This window comes from Pristiophorus japonicus, chromosome 10, assembly GCF_044704955.1.
Source record: "Pristiophorus japonicus isolate sPriJap1 chromosome 10, sPriJap1.hap1, whole genome shotgun sequence".
Classification (NCBI taxonomy): domain Eukaryota; kingdom Metazoa; phylum Chordata; class Chondrichthyes; family Pristiophoridae; genus Pristiophorus; species Pristiophorus japonicus.
The window spans coordinates 134,346,302-134,356,457 of NC_091986.1; the positions used below are offsets into that span (position 1 = coordinate 134,346,302).

At 46.1% G+C, this 10,156-nt stretch overlaps 1 pseudogene; it reads right to left on the reverse strand.

The window, feature by feature from the left end:
* Positions 1-992: 992 nt before the first annotated feature.
* On the reverse strand, positions 993-1,231 carry LOC139275377 (U2 spliceosomal RNA; annotated as a pseudogene).
* Positions 1,232-10,156: the final 8,925 nt, after the last annotated feature.

Consider the following 10,156-nt stretch of genomic DNA (forward strand, 5'->3'; position numbering starts at 1 on the left):
TTTGCTGATATGCAAATGAGTTTGACAGGAAACTGAGAAAAAAAAACATTTCTCAAAACTAGTGCAATTTTGAATGCAATTAGCACTCGGATTGCCAAGTGCGCCAAAAGCAGAAACTCTACCCACCCTTTTTAGATACTAATAGCCACTGTTAGCACTGGTGAATGTGATATTTAAACATTATGTAACTTTATCACGGTTGCCATGAAAAGACAACAGCTCACTATCTATTGCAATTACTTGGAATGGGAAAGTTATACCCAGTGTTTGCATTTTGAGACTCGAAAAGATCATTCAGTGATCAACAGTTTAATTAACATCAATTATTCAATAAAATTCATAAAACTTCAATTAAGTCAGCAACAGGGGTTCCCGTCAGGCACATCTCAGCAAGATATGCCTCCATTACGCTGACTGGGCGGGACTTACGTTAAACAGTGCTTTGCATTGCTGGCCCTGCTGAAAATTGCAGGATCAGGCTCTTTAAACCTACATTGGTCAGCAAAGAATGCCAATACTATGCATCACGGAATTATTTTGTATTTCATTCTCAGGATGTGGGGTTCGCTGGTAAATCTTGCATTTATTGTCCATTTTTAGTTGCCCTGAAAAGGTGGTGGTGAGCCTTCTTATTGAACCCCTGCAGTCCACGTGGTGAAGATGCTCCCACAATGCTGTTGGGTAGGGAATTCCAGGATTTTGACCCAGTAACAATTTAGGAAATGCATTATATGTCCAAGTCAGGAAAGTGTGTGACTTAGATGGAAACTTGGAGGTGGTGGTATTCCCATGCAACAGTGGCCCTTGTCCTTCTAGGTGGTGGAGGTTGTAGGTTTAGGACGTGCTGCCATGGGAGCCTGGGCGAGTTTTTTTTTTTTTTTTTGAAATTCGTAGCCAATCGTTCCAATTCTTTGTCAAATCACAAACGCCAGAGGTCACCTTGCACACGCCAAGGATCACTCTGCGCCAATGCTCTTAGCCAAAAGGCCTAGAGCCACTGCACCGTTCCTGGAAGTACTGCAATACCAGGTTCGTGCCATGGAGGTGGATGGGTCAGGTCCCCCACACACCTCCGTGGAGGTGGATGGGTCAAGCCACCCCACCCACCTCCTGTTTCCAAAAAAGCAAGCATATACCTTCCTGATCCAGGGAGAACCAGCTGGAGGTCATGGTGGCTACTCCCCTGTCAGGTCAGTTACGCATGATCTTAGCCAAAAGGCCGAGAAGCGATGGGAGCCTGGGCGAGTTGCTCCAATGCTTCCTGTAGATAGTACACATTGCAGCCACTGCGTTGCTGGAAAGAGTGGATGTTCAGGTGCCACAGCAAGCAACTGCTTTGTCTGGATGGTGTTGAGCTTCTTGAGTGGTGATATAGCTGTACCTATCCAGGCAAGTGGAGAGTATGCCATTATACTCCTAACTTGTGCCTTGTAGTTGGGGAAAGGTTTTAGAGAATCACAAGATGAACCTCTCTGATCTTCCCTAGTAGCCATGGCATTTATGTGGGTGGTCGAATTAAGTTTCTGGTCGATGGTGACCCCAGGATTTTAATGATGATGGGGCTTTGTGATTATAATGTCATTGAGCATCATGGGGAGGTGGATAGACTCTCTCTTGTTCGAGATAGTCTTCGCCTGGCACTTGTGTGGGGCAAATATTAGTTGTCACTCATCAACCCAAGCCTGGACATTGTCCAGGTCTTGCTGCATGCGGGCATGGACTGCTTCATTGTATGAGGAATTGCCAATGGAGCTATCATTTTAAGAACAGCCCCACGTCTGATCTTCTGATGGAGGGAAGGTCATTAATGAAGCAACTGAAGATGATTGGGCTTGGGATGCTGCCCTGGGGATATCCTGCAGCAAAATCCTGGAGCTGAGAAGATTGCCCTCCAACAAGCATCTTCCTTTGTGCCTGGTATGACTCTGGAGAGTTTTCTCCCTGATCCCCATTGACTTCAGTTTTACTAGGGCTATTTGGTGACACATCTCAGTGGAATACTGCCTTGATATCAACGCAGTCACTCTCACCTCAGGAATTCAGCTTGTGTGTCCAGAATAGTTGATTTATTTTTTGGAAGAGGTAGGAAACTTTTAATTGTCGGCTTTAAAAGCCTGCAACAACTTAAGATGGATGCTGGTTCTTCGCAATACAACAGGTAAGTGGTGTATGTTGTGATGTCTCCTTTCTCCTGCTGCTTGGTGCAGAATGTGGAAATGCTTTGATGTGAATCCAAATTTTTTTTTGCTGTCAGGAGACGGCTGCAGGTGAATGGGAGCCATGCAGTACCTGGTACCACAACTCCACTATATAGGACCAAGCTGCCAAAAACTGCTGATTGTCAGTAACTTTGTCCCTTCTCTGTGTACTGTACAGACATACTTACCCTATGTTCTGATCTTCCACAGATCATGCACATTTGGTAGGGGAGGAGTCTGGAGAGGAAGGTGAAAATGATGCTGACGATGATGACAAGGAAAGGTGTCATTAAGGTCATAGTCAAAATGATGATGATGATGAAGGCCAACCTGACCCTTCCACCTACACCCCTGCCCTCCCTTCATCTATTACACCACCTTCATCACCCACCTTATTTGTCTCATGCACCAGCTTGGGCAAGTTCACCTGGAAGGGTCGAGATAGTGGGGATGAGAATATAACTCATTGAGCAGGAGGAAGTCAGAGGAGTGGGTACAGGGTGAGGAGTCGGCTATTCCCCAGCAGAGAACCCGTCTTCTGGATAAAGAAGGAGTAGACTCGAATTTCATTGGTCCAGCCATTTGCCCACGATGTGCAGCATTTGACAAGTGTCTTGATTTGATCCACTAGCCTCATGGTATAGAAAAATAAGAGCAACTGTTTTCACAGTGCAGATATCAATGGAATAGTGAAGTCTGTGGCCATCTCGTCCCCCTCATATGGCAGTATCTTTGGCCATCTCCTAATCAGAAGCACAGACTGCAGCTCTCAAGATCTTAGGGGACAGGATTGAGAGTGTCCTGTATTCCAGCCTTCTGACACTTGGGCCGTTTAACAGGATACCTACTCTTGGGGCGTTTATGATCAGGTGGGAGGCATTAGATCTACCCTCCCACAGATAATAGAATCATAGAATCATAGAAATTGACAGCACAGATGGAAACTATTCAGCCCATTGTATCTGTGCCAGCCAACAAAGAACTATCCAGCCTAATCACACTTTCCAACTCTTGGTCCATAGTCTTGTAGGTTACGACACTTCAAGTATCTATCCAAGTACTTTTTAAATACTATGAGAGTTCTGCCTCTACTACCCTTTCAGGCAGTGAGTTCCAGATCCCCACCACCCATTGGGTGAAAACAATTCTCCTCAAATCCCCTCTAAATCTCCTACCAATTACTTTAAATCTATGTCCCCTGGTTACTCTGCTATAGGGAAATTGGTCCTTCCTATCCACTCTATTTAGGCCCCTCATAATTTTATATACCTCAATTAGATCTCCCCTCAGCCTCCTCTGTTCCAAGAAAACAACCCCCCAGCTTATCAAATCTCTTCTCAAAGCTAAAATTCTCCAGTCCAGGCAACATCCTCATAAATCTCCTCTGCACACATTCCTGAAATGTGGTGACCAGAACTGCACACAGTACTCTGTCTGTGGCCTAACTAGAGTTTTATACAGTTCAAGCATAACCTCCCTGCTCTTAAGAACATAAGAAATAGGACCAGGAGTATGGCATTTGGTCCCTCGAGCCTGCTCTGCCATTCAATAAGATCCACTTCCCTGCCCGCTCCCCATAACCCTTTGTTCCCTTATCGCTCAAAACTCTGTCTATCTCCGACTTAAATATATTCAATGACCCAGCCTCTACAGCTCTGTGGGGCAGAGAATTCCACAGATTTACAACCCTCTGACAGAAGAAACACCCATTGATCATTACCCTTTGCTTCCTGCCTCTGTACTAATTTTGGATCCAACTTGCCACTTGCCCTTGGATCCCATGGGCTTTAAATTTCACCGCCATTCTGCCATGTGGGACAAAAGCCTTGCTAAAATCCATATAGGCTACATCAAATGCATTACCCTCATTGATCCTCCTTGTTACCTCCTCAAAAAATTCAATCAAGTTAGTCAGACACAACCTTCTATTATCAAATCCATGCTGACAGTCCTTGATTAATCAATGTCTTTCTAAATGAAGATTTATCCTATCCCTCAGAATTTTTTCCATAATTTTCCCATCACCGAGGTTAGGCTGACTGGCCTGTAATTACTCGGTGTAACCCTTTCTCCCTTTTTAAACAAAGGTACAATGTTAGCAGTCCTCCAGTCCTCCAGTACCACACCTGTAGCCAGAGAGGATTGGAAAATTATGGTCAGAGCCTCTGCTGTTTCCTCTCTTGCTTCTCTTAACAGCCTGGGATACACTTCATCCAGGCGTGGGAATTTATCCACTTTCAAAGATGCTAAACCCCTTAATACTTCCTCTCTCACTATGTTTATTTCATCTAATATTTCACACTCCTCCTCCATGATTTGAATGTCTGCATCATCCCTCTCTTTTTTGAAAACAGACGCAAAGTATTCATTAAGAACCATACCCACGTCTTCTGCCTTTACACACAGGTTACCTTCATAGTCTCTAATAGGCCTTATTCTTTCTTTAGTTATTGTCTTGCTCTTACTGTATTTATAAAACATCTTTGGGTTTTCTTTGATTTTACTTTGCTTTGCTAATTTCATTTTTAATTCCATCCCTGCACTTTCTATACTACTGCAGGGTTTCTGCAGCATTGAGCCCTCGGTATCTGTCATATGCCTTCCTTTTTTTCTTTATTGTACCCTGTGTATGCCCCTTGACATCCAGGGGGCCCTAGACTTATCCCACCCTTTTTCTTTAAGGAAACATGCCTGCTCTGAATCCTCACTATCTCCTCTTTAAATGCCTCCCGCTGCTCTGACGCTAATTTACCTTCAAATAGCTGTTTCCTGTCCACTTGGTTAAATCACATCTCAGTTTAAAAAAATTAGTTTTTCCCCAATTGAGAACTTTTATTCCTGGTCTTTCTTTGTCCTTTTCCATTACTATCCTAAATCTAACTGAATTATGATCACTCGCACCGAAATGCTCTCCCACTGATACCCCTTCCACCTACCCAGCTTCATTCCCTAGAACCACCCCCTCTCTTGTTACGTACTGTCTAAAATGTTTCTCCTGAATGCATTTTAACAATTCTGCTCCCTCTATACCTTTCACACTAATTCTATCCCAGTTAATATTAGGGTAATTGAAGTAGCCTACTATTATTGCCTTATTGCTTTTGTACTTCTCATAAATTTGCCTACATATTTCCCTCCCAGCAGTGTGATTGCCTCTTTTTTGTTCTTCAGTTCAACCATATGGCTTCATTTGATGATTCTTCTAACATATTAACACTCCACATAGCTGTAATTGTTTCTTTAATCAATATTGTAACCCCCCTCCATTTTTTACTCCCCTCTCTATCCCGTCTGAAAACCCTGTAACTAGGAATGTTGAGCTGCTATCCCTGCCCTTCTTTCAGCCATGTCTCAGTAATAGCTATCATATCATACACCCACTTGTCTGTCTGTGCCGTCAGCTCATCTGCCTTATTCCCTAGTCTCCTTGCATTGAAGTATATACCATTTAGCACTGTCAAACTCCCTTGTTGTCTATTTTTGAGCCTTTGTTTCCTCTGCCTTCCATACTCGCTTACTAATTTTCTGTCTTTCATTTCCAGCTTTGCTTCTCTGCCTTTTGAATCTACTCTCAGGTTCCCATCCCCCTGCCAAGCGAGTTGAATTCCCCACTAACAGCACTAGCAAAGCCCCCACCGTGAGGATATTAGTCCCGGCCCTGTTGAGGTGCAACCCATCCGGCTTGTACCGGTCCCACCTCCGACAGAAATGGTTCCAATGCTTCAGGAATCTAAAGCCATCCCTCCTGCACCATCTCTCCAATCATGCATTCATCTGCTCTATCCTTCTATTTTTTGTATTTACCAGCACGTGACACCGGGAGTGATCCGGAGAATACTAACTTTGAGGTCCTGCTTTTTAATCTTTCCTAGCTCCCTAAAATCTATTTGCAGGACCTTATCCCTCTTTTTAACCTATGTCATTGGTACCGAAATGACCCATGACCTCTGGCTGTTCACCTTCTCATTCAGAATGTCCTGCAGCTGTTCAGTGACATCCTTGACCCTGGTATCAGAGAGGTAACATACCACCCTAGAGTCATGTCTGCAGCTGCAGAATCGCCTGTCTGTTCCTCTAACTGTCGAATCCCCTACCACTATTGCTCTTTCACTCTTCTTCCTGCCCCCCTGTGCAGCTGAGCCACCCGTGGTGCCGTGGACTTCCCCAGAGAAATCATTGCCCTTACCAATATCCAGTACTAAAAACCGGTTATTGAGCGAGATGCACTCAGGGGACTCCTACCCTACATGCCTGGTCCTCCTCTTTTGTCTGGCGGTCACCCATTCCCTATCTGCCTGCACACTCTTAAGCTGCGGGGTGACCACCTCCTGAAACATGCTATCCATGACGCTCTCAGCCTCGCGCTTACACTGTAGTGGCGCCAGCCACCGCTCAAGCTGCAAAACCCAGAGCTTGAGCTGCTCTAGCTGGTGACACTTCCTGCACATGTGGTCGTCCATGTGATGTATTTGCAGCCATACTCTGTACCATGCATTGTACCATGTAATTACATGTAATAGCCAACAGATGGGGAAAGCCCGGGAGGCACACATTACTGCACCTCATGCTATCTCCCTATATAAAGCAGGCATCCCCTACAGTGCTCACTTTTGCCGTTTACATTAAACCTAAAGGACACAAGGTGATCAGCTCCAGCATAGGCCACGTGTGATTTATTATAGTGATAAGCATACCTATCAGTCCAGGCCACGAGAAGCATCCGGGACTTCACGCATGGCACAAAAGATGTGCATTCTACGGGACTAAGCTGCCCTGCCATGCCTCTATTTATTAGATTATTAACTAAAGCTTTCAGTGTACCCCTCTGCTCTAACTTAGAAAAAAGAAAAAAATAACAGATTATTACCCACCCAGAACCAGGCCTGATTACAAGTGATGTAGCTGCATTCAGCCGACGTGAGGCTGCTATTTTTCAAGATAGCAGTACATACCTAGGGGTTGTGCTGGACTCATGACAGAATAATGGCAGCAGTTCAATGGAAGCCCTGAGGTAAGTCTGGCACTGATTAAAATGTGCACTGGCACTCTACTCTTTTATTCTGCAAATAGTAAATATTGGTAAACTACTAATAAAACACTTTGAATGAGGGGCCTATGCCTCTTTAGGGCCCCTGCACTAAATTGCTTGGCGATGAGCAGAGCAGACTCCAGACCTGCTTCACTCAGGATTCTTCAGTGGTCGTTGCAGCCTAAGCAGCAGCCACCACCAAAAAGATATTAATATGTCCTTACTATTCAGTACAAATGCACACGAGGCCCATACTTGAGAGAAGGTCACTCTGTGACCTTTATTAGCCAGCACTGAAGTGAAGAAGGTGGGTGGAGCTTCCCCTTTTATACCTGACAGTCCAGGTTAGGAGTGTCTCCCACAAGTTCACCATCTAGTGGTCAGTGTTCTCACGGTGTACAACTTAGGTCAGTTTTTACATGGGTTACAATGACAGTGGAATACATGACATCACCTTCCCCCCCAAAGTTTTATTGGGATCACAGGTTACATCTCTCTGGTGGTATAAGCTCCCTTGTAGAGTGCCCGAGTTGGGGCTCTGGTTGTTGGGTGCTGGCTTGAGTGTCTGCTGTTTGCGGTGCCTCAGGCCTGTCCGGACTGCCCACAGTGACTGGGCTCTCCTCCACTTGGTTGCGGTGTTCGGTCACCTGTGCTGGAGTGAACTCAACATCGTGTTCTTCCTCTGCTTCTTCTATGGGGTTGATGAACCTCCTTTTTGTTTGATCCATGTGTTTGTGGCAGATTTGTCCATTGGTAAGTTTAACTACCAGAATCCTATTCCCCTCTTTAGCAATCACAGTGCCTGCGAGACATTTGGGCCCTGCAGCGTAGTTGAGGACAAAAACAGGGTCATTGACATCAATACATCGTGCCTTCGCATTCCCGTCATGGTAGTCACATTGTGACCGGCGCCTGCTCTCAACAATTTCTTTCATGGTGGGGTGTATAAGGGATAACCTGGTTTTGAGTGTCCTTTTCATTAGCAGCTCTGCGGGTGGAACCCCTGTGAGCAAATGTGGTCAGAATCTATTGGCCAACAGGAGGCATGATAAGCAGCTTTGTAGGGAACCCCCTTGGATTCTGAGCATCCCCTGTTTGATTATCTGCACTGCTTGTTCCGCCTGGCCGTTTGAAGCCGGCTTGAACAGTGTCGTTCTGACATGGTTGATAACATTTCCTGCCATGAAGTCTTGGAATTCAATGCTTGTAAAGCATGGGCCATTGTCGCTGATCAAGACGTCCGGTAGACCATGGGCGGCGAACATTGCCCGTAGACTTTCTACCGTGGCTGAGGATGTGCTTGAATTGAGAATGTCACTCTCGATCCATTTGGAATAGGCGTCTACTACAACCAAAAACATTTTTCCCATGAAAGGACCTGCGTAGTCCACATGGATGCGTGACCATGGCTTGGCGGGCCAGGACCAGGGGCCAAGGGGGGCTTCCCTGGGCGCATTGCCCAGCTGGGCACACGTGTTGCACCTGCGAACACAAAGTTCCACGTCTCCATCTATTCCTGGCCACCAAACGTGTGACCTGACAATTGCCTTCATCATGACAATGCCCGGGTGCTCATTGTGGAGTTCTCAGATGAACACCTCTCTGCCCATCTGGGGCATGACTACTCAGTTTCCCCATAGTAGGCAATTGGCCTGAATCGAGAGTTCATCCTTGCGCCTGTGAAATGGTTTAAATTCCTCAGGGCATGCGCCGTACGTGGCTGCCCAGTCCCCATTCAGGACACATTTCTTGAGTAAAGACAGCAGCGGGTCTCTATTTGTCCAGACTTTGATCTGACAGGCTGTCATGGGTGAGCCTTCACTTTCGAAAGCTTCAACAGCCATGACCATCTCAGCAGCATGCTTGGTTGCCCCCTTGGTGGTGGCTAGTGGGAGCCTGCTGAGTGCATCGGTGCAGTTTTCAGTGTCCGGTCTGTGCCGAATTGTATAGTCATAGGTGGCTAACATGAGTGCCCACCTCTGAATGTGGGCTGACGCATTTGGATTTATGGCCTTGTTGTCAGCCAAATGGGACATTAGGGGTTTGTGATCTGTCTCCAGCTCAAATTTCCTGCCAAACAGGTACTGGTGCATTTTTTTTACAGCATATACACATACAAGCGCTTCCTTTTCTACCATCTCGTTGCCTCTTTCTGCCTGGGACAGACTTCTAGAGGCATAAGCTACCGGCTGTAACTGACCCTTGGCATTAACATGCTCCAACACACACCCGATCCCATAGGATGACACATCGCACGTTAAAACAAGTTTCTTACATGGGTCATATAGCATTAACAGATTGTTGGAGCATAACAAATTGTGTGCTCTATCAAAAGCCCTTTCCTGACTGTCCCCCCAGACCCATTCGTGACCTTTGCATAGGAGCACGTGTAGCAGCTCTAACAGCGTGCTCAATTTGGGAAGAAAGTTACCAAAATAGTTCAGGAGCCCGAGGAACGAACGCAGCTCCATCGTATTACGGGGTCTGGGTGCTCTCTGGATCACTTCCGTTTTGGTCGCAGTGGGTCTGATCCCGTCTGCTGCTACCCTCATCCCCAGGAATTCTACCTCTGGAGCTAGGAAGATGCACTTCACCTTTTTCAGTCGCAGACCTACCCGGTCCAGTCTGCATAGCACCTCCTCCAGGTTGTGGAGGTGTTCTTCAGTATCGCAACCCGTGATGAGGATGTCGTCTTGAAAATTCACCGTCCTTGGAATTGACTTGAGGAGGCTTTCCATGTTTCGTTGAAAGATCGTGGCGGCCGAGCGAATCCCGAACGGACATCTGTTGTACTCAAACAACTCCTTGTATGTCATGATGGTAGTCAGCTTCTTCGACTCACTCGCCAGCTCCTGGGTCATGTAAGCTGAGGTCAGGTCCAATTTTGAAAACAGTTTGCCACCGGATAGCGTTGCAAGGAGGTCCTCCG